General features: G+C 52.9%; 1 long non-coding RNA gene across 1 annotated transcript; it reads right to left on the bottom strand.

Annotated features, from left to right (window-relative positions):
• Nucleotides 1-218: 218 nt before the first annotated feature.
• Nucleotides 219-6,593, bottom strand: LOC130682616 (uncharacterized). The gene is made up of 3 exons (XR_008995899.1): nucleotides 6,186-6,593; nucleotides 5,004-5,094; nucleotides 219-653 (listed from the first exon to the last, which is right to left on the bottom strand). It is a non-coding gene; the product is annotated as an uncharacterized LOC130682616 (long non-coding RNA).
• Between the last annotated feature and the right edge of the window lie 18,217 nt (nucleotides 6,594-24,810).

Below are 24,810 nucleotides of genomic sequence, written 5' to 3'. Positions count from 1 at the left end.
TGCTCCTCCTCCTCCCTCAGTGAGTGACAGAAAGTGTGGTCTGAGCAATGTGCTTGGAGGCAGACACAAAGGTCACATACGGTGTGACTGTATTCACTCCATCACCGCAATAGGTAAACCCAGAGAGACAGAAGGCAGGTCGGGGGTTGCTTGGGCCTGGGAAGAGGGAGGAAGGGGGAGTGATAGCTTACTGGGGTTGGGGTTTTCTTTTGGGATGATGAAAATGTTTAGAACTGGGTAGAGGTACTGGTCGCACAACATTGTGAATGCATGGAATTGTACATTTTAAAAATATTTAGTTTTGTTAGGTGAATTTCACCTCAATAAGAGAGAAAGGAAGGAAGGGAGGGAGGGAGGGAACATGGAAAGAAGGAAGGGAAGGAGGGAGGGGAGGAAGGACTGGGAGCTGAGTGAGGGGCGGGTGTGGAGGTCGTTTCTCCCCCTGTGCCAGTCCCTGGTGAAGTCACAGTGGTTCCTTGGCCTCCAGGGCTGTCTGCGTCCTGCTCCGACAGGAGGAAGGGCCTTCCGGCGCCACCTCTTCTTCAGGTACAGGTCAGCTCGGAGCACCTGGCGCCTGGCCCCTGTGTGCCCCCCAGGCACTGTGCAAGAGCATCGCACTCTTCCCAGAGGCCGGGACTAGATGGGGGGCTTTCCTGGATGGGGCAGAGCAGAAGTGAGTTAGATCTCAAAAGCAGTGGTGAGTAAGTGTGAATGTGTTTGTGAAGGCACGAGGCTGGTTTGTCTAGCTGACAGTGTGGTCAAAGGGAAACCACCCAAAGTGTGGAAGCCAGGGTCCCTGCTCTGTCAGCTAATGCCTATGTAATCCCAAGCAGCTCACTTTTCATTTCTGAATAAAAATAAAATCTAGTCACTGCTCCTGGGGATGCAAAACAGTACAGCCACTTTGGAAGACAGTTGGACGGTTCCTTACAAAACTAAACATACTGCTTATGAACCTACGATGGGGCTCCTAGGTATTTACCCCCGAGAGTTTAAAATTTATGTCCACACAAGTTTATGGCACATAGATGTTCTAACACATGGATGTTCATAGCAGCTTTATTCACAATTGCCAAAACTTGAAAGCAACCAGGGAGGTGGATGGAGAAGTAAACCATGGCACATCTAGACAATGGAATATAGTTCATTGCTAAGAATAAATAAGTAATCAATCCATGGAAAAACGTGGAGGAATCTGCATGTTACTAAATAAAAGAAACCCATCTGGAAATGCTACATACTGTATGATTCCATCTACATGACATTATGGAAAAAGCAAAGCTATGGACATAGCATAAAGTTCAATGGCTGCCAAGGGTTGGGGGTGAGGGGTGATGAGTAGTGGAGCCCACAGGGCTTCTAGGGCAGTGAGACTCATCTGTATGATATCATGATGGTGGAAACATGGCAGACATTTTGTCCAAACCCACAGGATGTACACCACCAAGAGCGGATCCCCATGTAAACTGTGGACTCTGGATAATGTGTCAGTGTCGGCTCATGGAACAGATGTCCCGCTCTGGTGGGGGACATCGATGGTGCGGGAGACTGTCGGGGGCTGGGCAGGAGGTACATTTGGAGGCCATGGGGCCTGTGAGAATTCTGTACTTAATGCTCAATTTTCCAGTGAACCTAAAACTGTTCTAAAAATTAAAGTCTACTAAAAAAATGGGACCGGCAAGAACAAAAGCTGTCTTTGGTGAGCACTTACTCTGCACCAGCCGAGCACAGAGCATTGCACATCTCCTCCACGGCTAGACCTTCCACCCCTCCCCAGCTTATGGATGAGGAAGCTCAGGCTCCAGCAGATGGGTGACTTGTCCGAGGCCACCCTGCCAGTCCCTGAAGAGCTACCAGTGATTCTGCAGCACCTGCTCTTGGCCACCTTTCTGCCTCAGTTGACCATCAAAATAACAATGATGATAACATCCCCTGCCTGGGTGGCTGAGAGGATGAAATGAGTCCTGGGTGCAAAGGTCCTTTGCAGAGGTTCTCATAAAGGTCATTATTTTCTTAAGTGGAAGAGTAGGAAGTTGCTGTGTAAACGACATGTGCAACCAGCTCTTGGAAAGGAGAGTTTGGTAAACTCAGGACAATCGCCTTTCTCAGGCCTGTGAGAACAGGAGAGGGTGTGTGGGTTGTGGAGGTGCCAGGGGTCCACCTGCTCTCCACGTGCTCCAGGGCGTGGGTGGCAGCCGAGTCCAGCCCGGCCCATTCCCTGCACCTCCAGCCCAGGGTCCAGCCCAAAGGAGCAGGGCCTGGAACACAAGGGAACCTGGGTGGCTCCTCTTGAGCTCTCCTGCGGAGGATGGCGTGCGAGCTGAGGGATCCAGCATGAGATTTGCAGCCTTTCAAGGTTTTAAATCCCCACGGGTCACTCATTAGCTGAGTGACCTTGGGCAAGTTAACTTCCCTGAACTTCCATTTTCTTATCTGCAAAATAAAGTTTCAAATACCAGCTCCGTAGGGTAGTTGTCAGGGCTATGTGAAATGATGTATGAAGGTGACTCAGACATAGTCAGCCCTGCATAGTGATGAATGGTGCCTCGATGCAGCCTTCCTTTCTTATTACAACACCAGGGAGGTGGAACCTCAGAGCATGGAAGCAAGTCGTTCAAGGCTACACAGCTATCTTGTGTCAGGCCTGAGCTTCCCCTGCAATCATTTCTATGTCTACATTGCTCAGGCCTTTGCTGAGAATCTTTAACCCATCGGATGAATTGATAGCCTGCATTTCCCACCTTAATCGGCTGCCCACTACCCCCATTTGCAATGGAATTAGAAAACCACAGGCTGCTACTATTTCACAGCTCTTCCACTAATTTGCAAACTGGAGTGATTTTGTTGAGCTTCTCTGTACAAGTGCTCTGCCCCCCTTCATGGAAAATGAGGAAGATAGCTGGCGCCTGAGGATCTGCACCCCTCTCCTGCTCCGGGAGCCTCATTGGCATTCCGAATCCCCTAGCGTTCTCATAATGCAGCAGCATTGGTACCCGGATGCCCCAACCCCACCTCTCCTGTGCGGACCAGCCAGCCTCATCAATATTTCTATGATTTTGTGACACCTCACCCCTCCTTCTCAAAAGTGCTGCCTGGCAAACAGATCTTTTTGTACAATTAAAATGAACTAAAAATAATTCTATTTGGACAATTTCACAGCAGCCCTGGAGGTGAGGACAGACACGTCGGCACTGTGAGACAGAGCTGAGCTCTGGCTCCAGTAAGCTGTTACTGACATCCCAAAGCCAGGCATGTAGTGACCTGGGCAGATCTCGCTGCTGTCTCTGCTCCTGTGGAACTCCTGCTAATTCTTGTCCCCTTCTCCTGCCCCAGGGGCGGTGGCTGCTGCTACCTCAGAGCCCCACCCCACAGCCATCACACCCTAGCCAGCTCATCTCCCCCTTCCCTGTGCTATGGCCTTGTTGTCTCCCCATGGGCCCCAGATCAGGTGAGCAGGTAGCTATTTGAGGCTAGTAGGGATATGTTGCTTGGAGACTCTGAGGGGGCTCTCGCCTGCCAGACCCAACTGGAAAACCATGGAGGGTCCACAGGAATGACCACTAGTATTTAAGCAGGCCCCCTCTGTTCCAGCTGTTCCCAGCATTTAACAGACAGTGACCTATGAGACAGATACTATCATTACCCCTACTTTAGAGATGGGGAAACTGAGAACCAGAGAGGTTAAGTGACTTGTCCAATGCCACACAACTTGAAACTGGCAGAGTGGAGATTTAGCTCATCATCTGGGCCAGTGTGCCACTGGGACACTGGAGCTGGCCACCCCCAATCTAGTCCCACTCACCCCACCACCTCTCCCTTTGTCACTGACAGGTGCTTTCTGTGATGTCTGCAGTTTCATCCTCAAGACAGGGCTGTGCTCTGTCTGCAAGTTAGGACAAGCACACAGGGTGGATGGCTACAGGTGGAAGACCCCTGCCTACAGGCCCAGCCTCGCTCCAGCTTGGGAACCCTTCAAGGGCGCTATGATCTGACGGTGTCCTCCCAGACTCGTATGCCGAAGCCTAACACCCAAGGGGATAGTATTAGGAAGTGAGGCCTTCGGGAGATGATTAAGTCATGAACGGAACTAGTGCCCTTATAAAAGTGGCCTCACAGAGACCCTTCACCCTCTTTCTACCAGATGAAGACACAGCGAGAAGTCAGCTGTCTGCAACCCAAAGAGGGCCCTCACTTGGCCATTCTGGTACCCTGATCTTGAACTTGCAGCCTCCAGAACTGTGAGAAATAAATTCTATGGTTAAAAACCACCCAGTCTGTGGCCTTTTGCTACAGAAGCCCCAGTGGACTAAGAGAAATGGTTCAGTGTGGTCACCTTGTTGCTGGCACTACCTGAGCCAGGTCCGTGGCCAGCTGCCTTTGGTACCACGTGGAGACCTGGTGGGAGCAGGTCCAGGTCAGGCCTGGAAGCTCCCTCAGCCCAAGGTGAGGCTGTGTGAGGCCTAGTCCTGCAACTGGCACATGCTTGGGGCTGAGCATATACTATACATGGGGCTGGGAGAGGCCCAGAAGTGGGGTGGGGTGAGGGGAGGTATTTCCTCCAGCTCTGTCCCTACCTGCCTCCCTCATCACCCCTCCTCATCTGCATCAGCTGCTCCAATAGCAGATGCCGCCCCAAGCCCCAGGCCACCTTCTCTCATGCCCTTTCTCATCTAGTCCAGACCATCTTTCTTTCCATCAAAACACACTGCCTCAGTTTACTTACATCTAATAAGGAAATGCCTACAACACTACTCAGCACAGGGCCTGGCAGGTAGGTGCTCGAACACTGTGGGCTTCTCTTGCCTTTCCTCATCACCTCTCCTGGCCTGGCTGAGTCCTGCCCCTTTAGGCCTGTTTCTACCAGATAAAGTAACAGTCCCCTCCCTCCCCTCTACCTGGGAAACTCCTTATCCTTTGGAAGCCAGCAGAAGCCCACCTCAGGCAGGGAGGGGCCCCCACCCAGCTGCCACAGGGCTCTCTGCTCAAACTTCTGGAACACTTACCAAGAGCCCTCAATGCTGTTGATCTGTTTGATGTCGCTAGACCAAGCTCCATAAGGATGGGTCCACTTCTGTTCTTGTTCTCCTTGCGTTACTTTAAAAAAAATTGTTTTAAGTTACAGAAATAATTCATGAATATGAGCATACTGTAAAAAAAATTAAGACTATACTCAAAAAGTATAAGCTCCAACTCCCTCCCAAGAAAAATACCGTGGTTAATAGTTCTGTGAATTTCTTTCTCTCTCTGTAAGCTGGTTTAGTATCCTTTCACGTAAATGAGATGAACTTTTCTGCACCATTCCATGGCTTGCTTTTTTCTGTTAATAATAGATGTTGTGTGTGGTCAGCAGAACAATGCCCCTTCTCCCAAAGATGTACATGTCCTAATCCCCCAAATCTGTGAATGTGTGTCCTTGTTTGGCAAAATGGACTTTGCAGACGTGATTCAGTTAAGGATCTTGAGATGAGATGAGAAGATCATCTTGAATCATCGTGTGGCGCTGATGGAACTGTAACGGTCTTTATAATAGGGAGGCAGGAGGGCCAGAGAAAGATAGACTTGAAGATGCTATGCTGTTGCTGTAAAGAAGAAGGAAAGGGCCACAGCCAAAGAATGCAGCTAGTCCCTGGAAGCTGGGAAAGCCAGAGAAACTGGCTCTTCCTGGAGCTTCCAGAAGGAATGCAGCCCTGCAGACCTTGATGGTAGCCCAATGAGGTTTTGGACCTACAGAACTGTAACTAACTGTAGAGGTTAACTGTCCATTTTTTTTGGTTTGCAGGTGCATGGATGGTCAGTAAGCACCAGCTGGTTGAAGGAATGGGTGGTACAGGCCCCAGGATGCCTAAGAGAACATGGGCCGGGCTGGGCCCAGCCTGAAGTCTGGTCATGTGCCCACCTCCCCAGGTTGGCAGTGAGTGCCCCCCAGGGAAAACCAAAGCCCAAGCTGGAGGTGGGTGGCCTTGAGGGGTGGGGGGGTGGGGAGGGAAGGTGCCACCCTGTATTCACCAACTGAGCACAATCCTGAGGGACTTTCTGGAGGAGGGGGATAGTCTGGTTTCTCCTGACCCTCAGGGACTTGTGGCAGATATTTTGTCCCAGGGATGGTGCAAATGGGGTGCTAGCGTCAGATCCTTTCCCTGCAATTCCAGATTCCAGGTACTCAGGTGTCCCAAGAGAGCGCTTACTTGATATGGAAAATCCAGGGCAGCTTCCACAAAGGGAAGGCCAGGAACTCGGCCATCTCCCGGACGCAGGTGGCTGGTCCACACCCCCTGCTGCGGCGGGGCCTGCCTTGATCTGGTCCAACAGCTCCTCCAGTCACTGTGGCAAAGGGGACAGCTGCCCCGGAGGCCCGGGCAGGTCTCTGGCTGGTGGCCTAAACCAATGGGAGTGCTCCAGTTACCTCTCCGGGATGGCGAATAGTGACGGTCTCAAAGCGCTCAGCCCTCAGAGCATGGGGCTGCAGAAGGAACTTCCCGCCTCAGACCCTCAGCTTGCTGCAGTTGGGGGGCTACCCCCCCCACCATCCCTGCTTCTTGATCCCCTTCCCTCCACTCCATCCCAGTCTGTGACAGCAGGAGGCACTCAGCAGCAACTCAGTATGGATCCGGTAGGCGCTCACGGAGGGCGGTCCCGGGGCAGGAGTAGGAGATGAAATATTTCCCACTTCATCGTAGGCTTTTGCTGTGAAGTGAGAAAACCACGCAGTCCATTCTTCGCACTCAGCATTCTAGGGGTTGGATTTCCTGTATGACATTCCCAGGGTGGAATGGTGACCCAGTGTTTGCTTGAGCTCCTCCTGAGGTGGGGAGCTTATGGCCAAGCAGCCGGTAACGTCCGGGCACAGCTGGAGGGTTCATCGTTCCTTACGCCGTGTGCACCTGCTTCCCTTGCTCCTTCCATCCACGGTGCCCGCAGAAGATGGCCATTCAGTGCGCCTCATGGCTTTTCACAGATTTGAGGGCAGCTAATGAGTCTGTTCCTCTAACAGAACATCATGAGTCTAGCAGGAAGAAGGAAATCCAGCCCTTTGAACCTCAAGGAAGGGGTGCCCTGACTTTCAGGCCTGCTACCAAGTGGTTCTACTGCACCATTCTTCTCTGTGGACGGGCCTGCGCATGGGACCAGGGCAACAGTATGGCTGGGAGGGTCTCAGCCCGCTGTCTGAGTCCTGCTCGAGTGTTTCTGGGTCCCTAAGGCCTGGAGGGAGGGACATAGTGTCCTAGAGAGAGAGAGTACTGTCCTTGGATGTGGCCACGAGGCGCCTAGTCCTAACTTTACCACTTCCTGACTGGGATTGTTAAGCAAGTTGCTAAAACTCTGAGCTTTGGTTTTCTCCTCTATAAAATGGGGAAATCTCTTATTGTGTTGTTGTGGGGACCAAATGACATCACATATGGGAAAATGCTCTATTAACCAAAACATGCTCTACAAATAATTAATTCAAGTGGTAAGTAGGGGGGCTTACAGGACTCAGAGCTGCTTTGGTCTGGGCCTTCCTGGTGGTGAACGTCTGGAGCAGAGTTGGTTTTAAGAGGACTTGGCTGGTTCTTGGTGCCCTGAGAGGCTCCCCACTGTGGGGCTCACAGCCCCCCATCCTGCATGACCCCCACAGGGTCTCGGTGCCCACATCTCCAGGGGAAGACTTGGGCCCAAATACCTTAGCTGTGGCTTTGGAGACTCAGAGAGAGTGGGTAAGCCACATGAGGTCAGGTGTTTCTGGGGGGTGTGGGCCAGTGAGGTACAAGGCAGGACCCCTGGATTTGAGCTGGTTCTTTGCTCTTCTCAGGAGAGCCCAGGGCTGCCCGCCCAGATCCACCTCTGCTTAGCCTGTGCCATCACACCCACCATCACTCCCCGCCCAGCCTTTCATTTAGACAGAGGTGGACTCCAGCCCCCAGTTAGAGCAGGTTTTATTATAGAAGAGGTGGGAGCTGGGGAATCCAGCCTTACAACAGTGGAGGAAGTATGAGGTGAGAGGGTCTTGTCTAACCAAATGCCCGTCTTGCACAGGTGAGGCCTGGGGGAGGAAGGCCACCACAGCCCATGGGGGAGCTAGGCTGGGCTTGCCCTACTGGAGTCTCCTGTGTCCCAAGCCAGGGCTCTTTCCTGGCAGCTCCTTGGCTCTCTGCAGATTCTGTGCCTCCAGCCTCCAGCGCATGACTCCACTGTGGCTTTCTGGAGGCCGGAGTCCCATGACTGGGCAGAGATGGCCGTCTCCCTCTCCTCCTCCCAGTGTCACGGGAGCAGAATGGCCAGGAGCCTCCATAAATAGCAGCATGTCACCACCTGCCTAACCCCAATCCGGTTTATCCTGAGTTAGCAGAAGCACCTGTGAGATGGACTGCCCAGGTGGGGCTATGCTGAGCTGCCCCATCCTTCCTCATGCCACTCGGTGCCCTGAGGGTGGCAGAGCTGCAAAGCACCCCAGGAGGGAAGTGAGGTCTGGATCACCAGCGGGGTGTAGGCTGAGGTGGGGCTGGGGGCCAAGCAACTGTTTCAGCAGGGGCACATTCTCACCCCAAGGTGGCCGCCCCCATCCCAGGGGGCAGCAGCAAGGCTGGCAGGGCAGTTTGCCCAGCCGTGGCCAGATGCCAGGCAGGTGCTGAGCCGTGCCTGCTGCCTCCTCTCTCTGCCTGCCCATCCTCTCTGCTTGGGCTCCCCAGCTATAAAGCAGGAACAAGTCCCATCCCTTACCTGCCCGGGGACATTGAGCAGGAGTGAGATAATGTCTGCAGGCTCAGCCCTCCACTGAGGGAGGCAGCCTCTTAACACACGTCTGATTTTACTGCCTAGAGCTCTGCCTGGCTCCATCTGGGGGCCCCTGCTCCCCAGCTGCCAGGGAGGCATGGGAGCAGGCCAGTATTCAGGACCCATAGGCCCGTCCTAGGCATGGCTGAGGGGGCTCCTGAGGCCCAGCACCCAGTTGCCTGGGGCCTGGATTAACTCCTCCCAGCCCATTGTTCAGGGTTCAGAGCGCCACCGCCCACTCTGGGCATTCTGGTTCAACCGGGAGTCTGGGCGGCTGGGCGTGGCGGGGCCTAATAAGCAGGGTGTGCCCCCAGGAGTTGTTAGGAGCAGAGTGACAGCTGTGGGCAGGTCCCCACCCAAGGCCGGTGGGTGGGCGGCTTGCACAACAGTCACCTGCACTGAGGCGTATCCTTGCCAAGTGTTTATTTAAATAAAAAAGTACTCACTGTCAGTGGTAAGAGTGAGGAATATTTCTGAATATTTAAAAGATATCATCCGAACACTTTTTCAACCCCCAAATCTATTGTATTAGGAAAGCTGATGTAAATTTGTAAGATTTGCACCAGTTACAAAGAGGATAGAATGCCCAAACTGTAACTGGGTTCTTGTCTCTTTCAGCTCACCCCTTCCCCATGATTTTCAAAGGGAGGAGCCTTCTGTAATCACTGGGGAACCAAGGGCAGGTGGGCCCCACACCCTGGCCACCCTCCTTGCCTGGCAGGGTGAGCTTCCTGCTCTCTGCTCTCCAACAGCTCAGCCTGCTGTCCTTTCCTGTCACTGTCACTGGAGGGTGGGGTCCTGGCCTGCTGTTTTTCACACTTAGGGTTGTGATCTAAGATGTCAGGCAGCTCATGGAGTCTGGGACCAAATCAGTCCTCCAAGTAATGACCAGGTGGGCGCAAGGTGTTTTCCATTTACCACTAGGCGTCTTGGGGGGCCATTCTCCATTTTCTCCAAGACAGTCTCCTGCCCTTCAGCAGGGGTCAGTCGGGCTGGTTTGTGGGCGGGGCTCCGCCGAGACCATTGCTGGTGTTCCACGTGCACCTGGGGCCTTGCATCCAGTCTGGCTGTCAGCTAGGAGGTTTCCAGTTGGAAACTGAGCTGGAATCAAAGACCTTGATGGGAAAGCCATGGAGACAAGGAGGCCAGGGGGTCCTGAGAAGAAAACTGCCATGGTAAGCGTGTGTTCCCGAACCTCAGGCGGGTACATTGGGGCTGCACCACAGACTGAGAATCTGGAATCACCAGTCTGCCCGGGATAGAGGCTGTTCCTGTAGAGTCTCTTTCCAGCATCTTAAGCGCCCAGGCCACTGTGGGCCGTTGGCTGAAGTTGACTCAGCCATGTCCTTCACTGAACGGTTCTGCACTTCGCTGTGGATCCAGAAGGAGCAAGTGATCCTTGGGAGAGTTCTCATCAGCATGACTTCCCATCTGTTAGCCCAGATCTCCCTTCTGAGCCCCAGACCCTGTCGATCTACCCACCTGACACCACTCACCATCTTGGCCTCAGCAGACCTCTTCCCTGCCTGCCAGCCCATCTCAGTCTCTGCGCTCCAGGCGCACGGCTCTAGGACATGCTAAGCTCGTTCTTCCATCTTCCTCTGCAACATGCTGTAATTGCTATTCTTACCTCTATTTTTCAAATTTATTTCAGAAAAATTAAAATCCCACCTACCCTCTCCTGGGAAGCATTCTTCAGCCAAGCCCTTAAAAGCTGTCTTGGTGGAGGGGGTTTCCATTTCGGGGCAAAGGAAGTGGTTTGTTGGGAAGACCAGGAGGTTCACTGTTGGGACAGATGACAGCCATAAGTGGGGGGTCAGGGGAGAAAGCTTAGGCATATCTTCAGTCTTACAAGTGCGACAGTGCTAGACTGTGATGAAGACAGTGAGGTAAGGGGCAGTGGCTGTGCCTAATTTAACAGACCCTGGGCAAGTCCACCCCCACTCTGAGCCTTGATTTTCCCCTCTACAAAACTGGAAGGATGCCTCCCACCTCTCAGGGTATTGTAAGGACCAGATGATAAAACCATTATGAAAACTTTAACACAGACCTGATGTATAGGGGATGTTTAATAAACGCCAGCTCTCTTTTCCTTTTCCACAGGGCAACAGTCCCCTCCAGGGCCAGGAAGGTCTGTGAGTGCCCCCAGAGCATGCAGGCTCAGGACACTTTTAGGACCCATGAGGAGGTAAGGGCCTAAGCAGCAGAGGTGATGGGACTGTGAAAACCAGGGCGGTCACAGATCGCCCAGCACCGTGGTCATCACGCTCGTCTGTTAATTAGCCTGAGTTAATGAACAGCGTGACTCATGACTGGCCACTTCTCAGCGATGCCCTTTCTGTCTGCCATCCTCCCCCCTGGGCCGACAGCTGCTGCCACCCTCATTCCGCCGCCCACATCACCCCTCAGCACGCAGCAGGCTCAGATGTCAGCCGCCTGAAGGGTGGGGCCCCCACCAGGCCCCCAGCCCGGCCCCAGTCTGGTTCCTGGCCCCGCAGAGCCAGAGCCGAGTCCCAGCCAGTGCCGAGGAACTCAGTGTAGAGAGCCCTGAGCTAGCCCCTCAACCTACTTTTTGAACAGACTCAATAAAGGCCACACAGGTGTTATCTGCAGAGTCCAGGCTAGCGGGCAGAGGCCTCCCAGGGCCGGGGATTCACACCCCTCTCACGTTCTCTGCTGCACAGAGCCTTCTTCTCCTTGTATGTGCAAACTTCCAGGGAACTGGCTGGACTGGATCTGTGGGGCCAGGCTCTCAGAAAATGGGTTCATTTGAGAGGTCCCCTGCACTTCCATCTCCATCCCTGTGTTCTGGGGAGCCAAGCTGGGCAGAGACTGCAGTTTAAAGGGTCTACAACATTCCTCACCCTGGAGCAGGCAGCCTAGAGAGAGGCCTTCATCTCCACATTGGTGCTCACTGCCATCAGCACCACCTCCCACACCCGCTGCCTAGCAAGTCACCACTGTGACCCTGGGCTGGGGTGGGCAGAGAAGATGCAGGCTGAGTGCACAGGCATGGCAACAGCTGAAGTAGAGAGTGAGGTCAATCTCTGGAAAATTCAAGACCTCCTCCTCCAAATCCATTTTCTCCTACATGTCTACAAAGTAAGCAAGATGGTGGGCAGGATAGCTGGACATGCAGGATAAGGCCAGGCCAGGCCCAGCGGCCTTGTTGGGGAGGCTCACATGGCAAGCACAGACCAAAGGGCTTCAGGGCTCAGGGTCCCCACAGCCTAGCCCTTCCACTCTGCCAGGTCTTCAGGACCCAGGGAGGGGGTGTGTGGGAGGGGCCCCACCACCTTGACCAGCATTCACTGACTGTGTAAGGTGGTGTCTGGGTCCAAGGAGTCGGGGGAAGCCAGGGTGGAAAGACTCAACATGGGGACACAAGAAACCAGACTCTTCAAGGTGGAATTCACTGGGAAGTCATCCTGGAAATTTTCTCCCAGTAGCACAAGCCATGTCAGCATTTGAGAACTTCTCCCCTTCAAGATGCGTGGTGGTATGACAGGGAAGGTCAGGACCCTGCTAAGAGACACTACCTGCCAATAGTCAGAGCCAGGGCACCGGTGCCCTGAGAACAGGACCACAGCAGTACTTGCATGTTTATTTTATATTACATTGTATTGTGGTAAAATATACGTAACATATGATTTCCCTTGCCTCTTCTATTTCAAGAAATGACATATATTAAGAAATTGAGTTGTTTGTGTTTGAATCCTCATGAATAAGTTTTGTTAGTTTGTACATGGTGGCATATTTTGTTTGTTTTAATTGTGGTAAAATGCACATAGAATTTACCATCTTAACGATTTTTAAGAGTACAGATTAATGTTTTAGATCTTTGCAATTAATAAAACCAGGTAGTGCTAAGTATATTCTCACTGTTGTAAAACTGATCTCCAGAATTTTTCATCTTGCAAAACTGAAGCTCTACACCCATTAAACACAGCTGCATGTGTGTGGGTCTACTTCTGGACTCTGTTCCTTTGATCCCATTGTTTATTCTTATGCCAATATGGTGCTGTTTTGATTACTGTAGCTTTACAGCAAATACTAAATAAGGTAGTGAAAATCCTCCATCGAGGAGCAAGTTTTTGGAATAACAAGCCATTCCCCTCAGTGTTTATCCTTTGCCCTTTTTACCACTGAAGCAGTTCTGAGCTGATTGCCAAGAGAAAGTGAGCACAGTCCCAAGATGCAGGGCAGAAAAATAGGGGGGCCTTCCTGGTTTGGTTTTGAAAGCCCAAGTCCTTAGGAGAATACAGACATAAATTTTGGGGAAAATATCATGACAAAGATCAGCTCCTTGCTCCACTTCCAGTCAATAGAACACTTCTAAGAGTAGATAAAAATCCCCTAGGCTGGGTAGCAGGAATTAGAGCAACTGTGCACCCCTATGTCTGAGGTCAGGCTCTCAGGAGCTATTGAGACCTCAGGGGGGCAGGTGGCAGCCTAGCAGAGACTCCCCCTTTCTCTGATGGCCGGGGAGCAGCAGAATGAATCCTGGACCCTCACGGAGGCCTGGGGAGAGCTGTGCCCTGAAGGGGCCGTGGGTCGGAACGATGGCCATCTCAGCAGAAGCAAGGACAGGTGGCTCTAAGGAAAGTCACCCAGGGCCTTGGCTCTCTGTAAACCTCTAGAAAATCGGTCCTGACACTAAGAAAAGGCGGAGGGGGATCATGAATTGACTGTGATTAATGTTCTGCCGCTCTGGTGGCAAGATGTGCCAGCTGAGCTACAGGAAAGAAAGTGATATCTCCTGAACACCTGAGCTGATTGCTCAAGGTTTGTCCTGGCTTTATATGGAGCTCCTGACAAACTACATTTAAACAGCTAAGCCCAATGTTAATGAAGGGTGATCATGGGGGAAGGACCCTCCCTTCGGATGGGAGCGGGGCTGGCAGGGGGGACTCAGGGGATTCCCTGGCCAGTCCGTTCGTGCTGCGGATCTCAGAATGCCAGCAAACGAGCCATCTGCATCTGTTCTCCTGAGTTCTACTTCCTTCATTCTGAACTTTTCTCTTTAATAAAGTCCTTCCATCGAATACATCACTCTTGTCTTGAGCAAGTCAAAGGACATCACGGTGGGTACCAAGCAACACCTCAAAATCCTTATGGAGCAAAGCTTGGGGTTGGGGGGGAGCCCCACTTCCCGCATGGAACAGACTGTCTGCGGAGCTGAGGATCAGAGGGAGGACACTGTCTTGTCCTGGTTGCAGAGAACATTGAGGTGGGGCTGTGTCATGCTTCACAGTCTTGGCATTATTTTTCATGCCATCCATGTCCTGCCTACACCCATTTTAGGTATGGGGAAACCAATGCTTCAGCCCTATTTATTAAGGGCCAGGATGGTCTAGTTTGCATTTTGTTTTGCTTATATTAGCATGTTCAGCTTACACCTGAACTCCAAGAAAGTAAAATAGATAATAGATATTCCAAATGCATTGAATTAATACATCTCTTTGCCATGATTCCATTTCCATCAAGTGTTCAGAAATGGGACACATGGAAAACAGAAATCAGACCAAAAATATATGCTTGACTTCCACTATGGATTAGGGCTTGTAGGAGAGCGTAAACACAGGCACCCACTGCACGCATGCACCCCACAGGATGGGCCCTGGATTAGGGCCCTTTCAAAGCCGCTGGGGCTAGGCTGCCAAGTGAGGCCTGGCTGTGCCGGGGTGAGGCCAGGGGTGCTTGGCTCAGAGGAACACAGTGTCCTAGAGCTCAGTGACCACCTCTGCACCCACTGCCTGTGCAGCCCAGTAAGGTGTCGGGGCTGTCACCCCAACTGAGAAGGCCAGCATCTCTCAGGGGTAGAGGAGGGAGCACTGGGTCAAAGGACTTCTAGCTCAGGCTAAAAAAAGCCTAGTTCCTCTCTAGGGTCCTGTGGCCTCCTCCCCAAGCCCAGATTCCTGGCACATGCCTAAGTGGCCCTGCTCAAGGAACCACTGAACTCATTTACCCTCCCAGGCGGGCCATGACGCTCATGGGCCTCTTACTCATCCTGAAGTCATCAGTCATGTTTCCAGGCGTCTGAGTAATTCAGGGAGGGTGGGGTAGGGGGGAGGACTCCGGGGTGGGGGTGGGACTGAACGGAGGAGGCGACGTGGCCCAGATTGAGACCCCACCCTCTCACTCCAAAGCTGGAAATGCTACTCTTTTTGACAGAGGCATACTTAATCTGCTACAAAGTGGTGTGTGTGTGTGCACACATATGTGTGCATGTGTATGTGTGCGTGCATGTGTGTGTATTTCTGTGTGTGCACGCATGTCCATGTGTGCACACACACAGGTGTGTGTGTGTAGAATGCTGGCAGTTTAAGGAAACCGGAAGCAGAGCAAGAACTTCCGCCTTTGTTCCTAAGCAGCTGAGATGATGTGGAAGCCCAGAGAAGGGAGGCCAGCAGGGTACCTTTTGGACTTATTAAAAAAACATGAGCTCACCTTTGTGTAACACGTTATCCTATTTGTCCCTTCCAGGGGAACGGAAGCTCAGAGAGGTCACATGAGCTACTAATGTCCCACCACCAGGGAACGGTGAGCTGGATTGGAACCCAGGTCCTCTGACTAGTTCAGCACCTATTCCTCTGGACTTGTGAGGCTCTCCTCTGACCAGGGGGGCTTTGCCAGGCTTTCAATTTGTTTTCTTTGTCAGATCAGCCTTTCACAGCTGGACTCAGCCAGGACCCTGCGGTCACCCTCCCCACCACCTCTCTTTCCTATACTACACACTCTCAGAGATGCCAGCTCTGGGTGCCCCTGGGGAGGTTCAATTCCAGGTCATTTTGCCCTCCTCCTGTCCTGGAGCTTGGCTGTCTTCAGGGTACAACCTTTCCCAAGGCAGTGACAGGTGGAGGAGCCAGGAGACCATGCGCAGGATGGAGAGTTGGTGAGCCAGCCTGTCCACACTGCTGGGCAAGGTGACCCAGGCTTCTTCTGGTCTGAGCCTGAGATGTTGAGTACAGTGTCAAGCATTGCAGCCCTGGACTGACCGAGGAACCTAGCATCCTAACCTTGTGCCTGAGTTTCTTACGTTTCTGGGAACCGCCCTCCCCCAGAGAATGGTCGGAATGCCTCCTTAGTTCCTCAGAAGAGGAAACGCTGCAGGAAACATGCCTGGCAAAGGAACTCCCGTTTCGTGAATGCCTACTATGTCCCTGGACATATGCTGTGTTTTCCACATATAATTTTTTTAGATCTTTGCAAAAAAACCACTTCCCTGTGAGGCAGGTAGTATTGTCCTCGTGATACTGATGAGGAAACTGAGGCTTCAGTGGTTTTGTAACTTGGGCTGCATTGCTCAACTAGTAAGTAAAGGAGGCAAAATCTGAATCTGAATCTGACAGCTCAGAGCTCCTTCCATGGAATCACCCTGACTTAGAAGGTCTACAGTAGCGCAGGACATGTATTCCCAGCCAGCTCCTCTCAGGTGCCAACCTCAGGTCACCAGCAAAGATGAAGGCGTTGTCATGGGAGAATGACTTCTTGAAATCAAAGCCTCTTATCAGCTCACTTTTGTCCCTCCAAATGCATCTGTTAAAGTCCTAATGTGATTTGAATCTGGAGATAGTCTTTAGGAGGTAATTAAGTTAAAATGAGACCATCAGGGTGGGCCCTAATCCAATGTGATTAGTGCCCTTATAAGAATAGGAGATTAGGACACAGACACAGAAGGAAGACCCCGTGAGGACACGGCGAGAAGGTGGCTGTGTGCAGGCCAGGGAGAGAGGTTTCACAAGGACCCAACCCCGCAGAAGCCCTTGTTCTCAGCCTCCTCGCCTCCAGGACTGTGAGAAAATACATCTCTGTGTTTAAGCCATCCAGCCTATGGTGTTTTGTTACGGCAGTCCTAGCAAGTAATTTCATAGCCCCTTTTAAAAATCCTCCATCCCCTGCACACAGGAGGCACCAAATCTGTTTGTGGACTGGCTGAGATAAGAAAGCACCACGAACACCATGCCTCTCCAACAGGCAGAGAGAATTCAGATTTTGATTTTTGCAACCAGCCTCTGTCCTTCTGTTGAAACTTCCTGTTTCTAAGGAACAGAGATTTTTACAGATCCCAGAGGACATCCAGTAAACCCAGCAGCTATTACCAAATAATTCTGGTTTTGATGAGCTCAGCGGGTATGAATCAGCAGCAAGCAGAGTGGCATTTCCCTTGAAATATATCCAGGGTTAAACATTAGAGGGAGAAGCAAAAATATATTGGGAGCTTTCTGCCAGAGGGAAATCTTGGCAATGCTGGCACCTGGCCAGGTGGACACGATCTTTCCTTCCTGTGTGGACAGCAGCCACTGTGGGCCTGGGAGGCCGCTGCCCTGGGTGCTCACGCAGAAGTGGTCTCGGTATCCACGAGCCCAGCCTCATGGTTCTCACCTGGGTGCCTATTTGTGAAAGAGAATTCCGGGGGTGAGGGGCCCTCCTGGCTTCCTCGTCATCTTGGAGGGTTGTGGCCCACAGACCCACAGGAGGACCTGGCTCCAATTCCCCCAAGAGGGGGGAATCCCCGGGGCCTCCCTGGAGACGTGGAGGTGAGACAGGGAGAAAGCACAAGCTAGGAGCTCCCTAACTTCTGACTCAGGGGGCAGGGCTCCTGGTCCTGCAGTTGGGTCAGACAGGACATGCAGAGAGGCCAAGGCTGGGTGGGCCACATATCACAGGGAACGTGGCTGTATTTAAGGGCATCCTGTGAAACTGGCCGTGGTGGAGGAGAAGCTGCAAAAACTGCAGAAAGTGAGTTCATGCAGGTGTTCTACGGAGGCCCCAGGGTGGTCAGGTTTGGAAGCTGCTAAGAGCGCAGGCAGCCCTGGCTTCTGACCCTGGCTCTGCCACCTGTTGACTGAGGGGCCTAGGAATCACCACGGCCTCCTGCACCTCAGCTTTTTCATCCTTAGGGGGACACTGGACTGATAGCCGGGTGTTGCTTAAGGGTGGCATCGGGGGATGTATGATAAAACCTCCAGCACAGGCCAGAGCCCTGTAAGAGCCACATACCAAACCCAGGCCTTTCTCCGGGGCCAGCCAGTCATAGATCTGTCGGTCATTTGTTGCTTCACATGACGTGTCCCCTCTCCCAAAAGGGGGTCTGACCAGCGATTCTGGGTTCAGGAGGCCTCACTTTCTGGAAATAGCATCTCATCCCCTTTAGGATCTGGCTTCCCTTACCTCTTCAGCCCCTGCCTGCACCGTCTCAGGAACTACTTACAGTTCCCCAAACCCCCTCCCTCCCCACCTCCCTGTCTGCAAGCACGTTGCTCCTTCCTCTGCCTGGAACTCCCTTCCCCTCCCTTGTCTGGCCCCTGCCTGCTCCTCCCACACGACTTGTCCCAGACAGACCCACCCCTGCCCTCCTGGGGGCCGGGCTTTCCTGCCACTGCCTCTGAGCAGAGGCATGCACCCAGACTTCCAACCTTACCTCCCACTCCCCCTGCACACCTACACTCTGTCTTTCCCTTCTAGGCCAGGGACTCCCAGGGTCCTGTCATCCCCTCTCCCTGCCTTGTGCCTAAGCCAGTGTCTGAACAGAATAACAGCTCCAAGTAAACGTGTGTTGAAAGAATTAATGACTTACTGAATGAATGACTTCTGGCTGTGGGGGCCAGTCTCATACATGAGTCACGGGCCCGAGTCACTGAGTCGCTGTGCCTTGCGCCCACCCACTGGCCTGGTGAAACACTCCCCACGACGAGGTCCCTGGTTACCCTGAATTCTCAGAATCTCCCATGCCTCCTTCTTTCTTCTCCTGCGTGCCTATCTGCTTCTCACCCCCTCCCCCTCCTTCCTCTCCTTCCTCCTCTGGGGCAGCACATCTAAATAAGGCAGTGCTCCCCTGGGGCTACTGCATTGTCATGCCTCCTGTGCAAAGGTGAGCCAGAACCGACCAATGCAGCCCTGGATGGGAGGTGTGATGGGAGCGAGTCCCGTGGGCCACCTGTGGCTGGACAGACACGGAGACTGCTGCACGTGTGGGACTCTGGTCTGGAGCTGAGTAGGGACCTGGGAGGAAGGGGTAGGGGAAGGAGGAGGTGTTTCACTGAGAGGGCCTCCTTCAGTGGGAAGGGGTCCGGGCTGTGGGGGGCCTGGCAGGAGGTTCTGGCCTCTCCAAGCCTCCTCATTCCAAGGCATCCCTAGTTTGGGGGGTGGAGTGGGGGGTTGGGAGGTGAGGCAGTCATCCTCCTCAGCCCAACACAGATGACGCTCAAAAGCCCTGAGGTGACCTTTGTAGCTGTGAGCCCCAGCCAGCTCCAGGGGGCATCACTGCCTCTTTCATCTCATGTTCCCTCCTTTTATTCCTCCTTTGCTTTTCCCAGTGACTCCCCTCATTTCATTAAATGTCGTGGATGTGTTTCTGGAATAAGTTATGAGGAGCTGCCCATTCAGAATGTGCTTCCAGATCATTGCCATTTTCTTTTTGTGTACTTTTCCGTGAGCATGAAAAAATAAATTAGGACCTTGCTTCTGGAAAATTGATGTTTATAGGCTCATAGAGAGAACAGATGGGATAATTGTAACTCTTAAAAAAAAATCCCCACAAATATCTGACTAGAAGGCAGCTTCTGAGGCTGGAGTAAGGCAGTATTTTAATGAATAAAAGGGTGGCTACTTTGTGTACCCAGTGGAAAATATATGGCATGAATTGACCCCAAAAGGTTGGTTTGTGAATAAATAAAAGTAAATAAACCCAAGAGAGGTAGATAAATCAAAGGATGTTTCTCGGTAGGTCCTAAGGGCAGAGGGCCGCTGTTGGCCTCTCCACAGCATCTCCAACTGCACTCCATCATCTCTGATTCCTCAGAGATGGTGAGCCCTTGAGGGCAGGGGCTGTGTGTATCACCTTCTCAGTCCCCGGTGCCCAGCACAGGAGCTGGCACAGAAGGTAGGGTAATCATATAATTTATCGTCCAAACTGGGGTACTTCAAAAGTGAAAGGAGGCTATGAATAATGAATAACTAAGTCAGGACAACAGTTGTAACCTGGGATGAATGAATGAATGGATGAATACATGAATGAATGAATGAACACATGAATACATGAATGAATGAATCTTTAGGAGGTTGAGGCTTTTGGCACTGAGGCATCCATGGCTTCCAAGATCCCTGATGTCATTGTCAAATAGAACTTTTATCTGTGCGTACCATTGCATATTCGTTTTAAAGTCTGTCTTATTCTTCTGCAGGCAGGTACCCCCACTGCAGAAGGAAGAGCTGGGCAGGGACAGAAGGGCCCCGCTGGCACTGCTCAGAGCATCCTCCCTGGCAAGTGCCATGCACTTAGTGCCAGGCACTAAGCTATGTACTTCATGTTTTTTATGGCATTTAATGCTCACGCTGGCCTTGCAAAACAGATACTCTTATTACCTTTTGCAGATGAGTCGCCCGAGGTGTAGAGATGTTAAATAACATGCCCAGTGTCTAACAGCTACCAAAATCAGAGCTGCAACCCATGTCAAGTCTATGGAACACCAAAGTGCATCTAATAGACCCCATCCCTGCCTTTTCTCCTACCTTCTCTCAAGGAGAGGACTCAGAACAAAGGCCTGGGGCACCCTGGTTAAGGAAGCAGGCCCTGCTTGGTGCTCGGTGACCCAGTAATGCCAACCCAGAGCTGGAGAGGAGTCACTGGGTGCTGGGGCCAGGGCACTCTCTGAATGGGAGCAGTTTGTTCCCTGGAAACCAACCCCGTGTCTGATTGCGGGGTGAGTCCCTGACAGGACAGTGGCCAGCCAGGAGGGTGAGACCCAGGCCCTTGGTGGGCTCCAAGCCCCACCTCTGTCCTGGCAAGGACCCTGAGCCACCAGTGCTGTGCCTGCATCTTCAAGGCTGGTGAGGGCACGTGCTGAGTCCTCCCACACTCACTGTCAGTGATCCACCTCCTGCCTCCTGCCCTCCCCACCCCCACCCCCCTGGGAGGGCCATGGACTTTCTGTGCTGCCTGGCCTGGCCTTTCCAGAACCACCATCTGTGGCCCAGTCCCAGCCGCCCACCAGGAGAGCAGGCCTGGTGGTCCGAGGTCTCCAGCCCAGAGTGGACCAGGCAGCACCTGAGAGCCTGGGGGAGGCTGGCAGCAGCCTGGCCAGGCTGAAATGGAGGACAGGGGAGCAGGACTGGGACCCTCATAGGATCCCCAGGTCCCTGGGTCAGAGCGCCCCACCTGCCTGGGGGCTCTGCTGGGTGGATGGGGGGAGTGAGCGTGGGCCAGGCTGGGCCTAGGCCAGGAGAGGGCTTCGCCAGGCTCCGCTGGGCCCTCTCCCAGCTCACCCCGCAGGCCGGCCTTGCCTGCTCGCTCTCCTCAGACAGGTGCTGCCCCCAGCTACCAGGCGGCATGGTGCCGGGCCCTGGCCAGCTGAGCACAGCTCACTGGTGCCCTCTAGTGTCTGCCCTTCAAGGCCTAGTTTTTTGCCCCTCTCAGAGATGGTGTGCTCCATGCATAGCTTCCCTGCACCAGCTCCCTTGGACGGTCCCCCAAGCCTATCATTTGTCTTCCAAACCAGGACACTTCTGAGGGTGAGAAGGGGCTCTGTTGACAATGTTGTGGGGACAACAGACATAAAATGGGACTGTCCCAGGCAAATCAGAGCATCTGGTCACCCCACTCAGGTCAGAAGCACTCCCTCCCCACAGTAGCCACTAGAACCATCTCTGGGAGCCACAGCATTAAGTAAATAAGAACACGTGTGAGGTCCTTAGCACGAGGCCTGGGAGAGTAGCCCATCAGTGAGGACTGATCTATAAACAACTATTAGCTACACTTGGTGGTAGTGACCATCTGGTCTAGCAGGAGGGTGGGGCGCAGGGCTTGGCGTTTGTTGGCTTATAGAGCAAACCCAGAACAACAGCCTGTGATTAACCAGGACACCCCTCCTCCTGCTACTCGGGGCCTAGCTGGGAATCCAGAAGGAGACCCGCCCTTCCAGCAAGAGAAGGACAGTTTGACAAAGCACCTCTTCCGCTGGTCCTGCAGTTGGGCCTTCCCTCTGCCCCCGGCCCCTCTGCACCAGCCAGCCTTAGAGATGACCTCCGCTCTGTCGGCAGCCTCGATGACTAACACAGGCAAGTGTGTGGGCTGCCACCCTCCAGGCCGCTACCCGCCTGCCCCTCCACTTCCTCATCGCTGCCTGTGGCTTCTGGCGGCAAGGCTCCAGGGAGGCCGAATGACTGCTGACTCCCCAGGGCTCCCCAACATGGGCTGATGCGAGATGGCCAGCATCTGTGACCCCCACATCAGGTGACGCCCAGCCTGGGGACCTGAGTTTTACCTTGGGGAGTCAGCAGTTGCAGGGGAAGCAATCACACATACAAATCAACCCAGTGGAAAGCCCCAGGGGTCAGAGCCAGGGCAGAGGGGCTGAAGCAGGCCTTGGAGTGCAGCGGAGTGGGGTGCCTCCAGACCAGAAAGCAGAGCAGCTTTGGCAGGATGGGCACAGGGACTTCCTCAGGTGGAGGTGGGCTGAGGGCATGATGGGGCTCAGCTTGGGGAACCCCAGGGGGAGGAATCTGGGGTTCCACTGTGTGTGTGTGTGTGTGTGTGTGTGTGTGTGTGTGTGTGTGGTGTATAGGTGTGTTTGAGGGGGCAGGGGAGACATATTAATGACTTTGACAAAGTCAGGGAGATTGGAGAGCTCGGCAAACACCATATGGAATTCTCCTTGGTCCAGGGGTGTTGGGCCAGGTCTGGTGCCTCGTGCAGGAAAAGGAAGGAAGCTCCGAGTTGGGTTTTGTGTTCGTGAACCAGTTTGCCCACACCTTGGCATCTGTGCCCTGTGAAGGACCTGTTTGGGGCCGTGCATGTCTGGGCCTGAGTGGTGGCAGTGCCTACGTGAGGCTCGCAGCCTCTCCAGGGCCCCTGCCGCAGGGCCACCGGCCAGTGCTGAAGAGGAGGGAGTCTGGCTCTGTCCCCTGTCCTCCTGCTCGCTTAGTCCCCTGCCCCAGCTGGCGGCTGGAGTGGCAGTGACCACCCAGAGGAGCAGGCTGGGGGCTCAGCCCCATGTGGGTGCAAGGTGCAGGCAGCTTTTCTCTCTGTTCCTCCTTTTCTCTCCTCAGGGCTGGGCTCAAATGTATGGCTTCCTTCTCCTGTTCACGCACAGAGCTCTGCATGACCAGCGACGTGAACACTGGGTTTGGAACAAAAAACCTGGGTTTGAGATCAGGCTGTGCCATTTACCAGCTAGGAGGCCTTGGGCAGGTCTAACTCTTTAAACCTCAGTTAGCTCATCTGTAAATTAGGGATAATAATACTTAATGGCACTTATCTCATGGGGTTGTTGTGAGGATCAGATGAGATGATGCAGGAGCCAACACTTCCCAAAGGGCTCTGCCAGTGGAAGGGACCATGACTGCTGTTCTCGTACCATCTGCGACCCAAACAAAACACTCAGCCAACACAACACAAGTGCCGGGCGCTGCTCAGCTGCCTGGAGCTGCTCCTTTACTCAGTATCCACCGAGCCTCCGGTATGCCAGGCACTGTTCTAGGCACATGGGATACAATAAATACAACACCAACTCTCTGCTGCCTTGGAGTCTACCTTCTAGGGGAGGACCTCGCTCAGGCCCCATCTACCAGTGCCCATCCTGACCTCTTTCCTGCCTCTACAGACCTACCCTGAAAGGTCAGGCAACATTAGGCCTCTAGGATTCTCTCCCTAAGTACCTCACAGTCACCTGATGGCCTGACAGAAGCCCTTGGGTGGAAAAACAAGGTCACTTCATCACTTGCCAGAACACAGAGCACCACCCAAGAAGGCAGCTTTAATTGTTAAGTCTAATCACCCATTTTACAGATGAGGAAATTGAGGTCCGGAAAAGTTGAACTGCCCTGCCCTAGGTTATGCGGCCAGTAGGTAACAACTGTTCATTCAGTCAACAAACATTAATTGGGTTCCTATTCTGTGCCACCCACCATTATGCACACTAGGGATGAGTCCCCACATTGGTGGGCCTTACATTCTGTTAGGAGGGGTGACGGGAAAAGACATGTGTAATCAGGGAAGCATTTCCAGGTCATGATGAGCGCAGGACAGAAAACCAGGCAGGGTAATGGGAGGGGCAGTGACGGTGTACTGGGGTGGTCAGGGAGGCTGGTGAGGAGGGGACATTTAAGCTGAGAACAGAGGACTTGAGGGACTCCAGAGAGCCCCTCTGACACTTCACTAAAAAGGCAAAGGAGTGCCTCCCCATCCCTACTCCATGGGGAGTAACCTCATCCAGGGGGAGAATGGGGCCCTTCTCAGGGCCTCTGAACCTAGAGCTGAGGAAGTGGTGTGAGGTACAAGGTGGCCCTCCTTGGTACACAGAACTCCGTATCTGTGGCTGCTTTTGTTTTTTTAATAGACTTTATCTTTTAGAGCAGTTTTAGGTTCATAGAAAAATTGAGCAGAAGGCACAGAGTTCCTGTAGGCCCCTGCTCCCACATATACCCCCTGTCCCCTGCCACCCCCCATAGCCTGCCCCACCATCGACATCCCCCACCAGAGTGGGACGTCTGTTACATGACCTACACTCACACAGCATCACCCAGAGTCCACAGTTTTCATTGGGCATCATTCTTGGTGTTGTAGATTCTATAGGTTTTGACAGATGCACAATGACATGTTTCCATCCTTATAATATCATACAGAGTCTTTTCACTGCTCTAAAAATGCCCGGTGCCCCACCTATTCATCCTCCCCTGTATCCCTCCCTGCTAACCCCTGGCAATCACTCATCTTCTTACTGTCTCCTGAGTTTACCTTTTCCAGAATGTCATATAGTTGGAATCATACAACATGTGGTCTTTTCAGACTGACTTCTTTCACCCAGTAATATGCATGTAAGTTTCCTCCGTGTCTTTTCATGGCTTGTAGCTCATTTCTTCTCAGCACTGAATAAAATCCCATTATCTGGATGTAGGAGCTGCTTTTGTTTTATTTTGTTTTGTTTTGTCTGGGCTTTTACCTACCTGTTTGTGCAGCTGTTTCTGCCTGAAGCCCTTTCAATATCCCCGCCCGCAATGGGGTGGAGAAGGAACCGTTGCGAGGAGCCTGTGCTGGCCTAGCTCAGAAGGGTGCAGCCT

This window comes from Manis pentadactyla, chromosome 2 (assembly GCF_030020395.1).
Source record: "Manis pentadactyla isolate mManPen7 chromosome 2, mManPen7.hap1, whole genome shotgun sequence".
In the NCBI taxonomy this organism is placed as follows: Eukaryota; Metazoa; Chordata; class Mammalia; order Pholidota; family Manidae; genus Manis; species Manis pentadactyla.
This window is presented reverse-complemented; position numbering and strand designations above follow the sequence as displayed.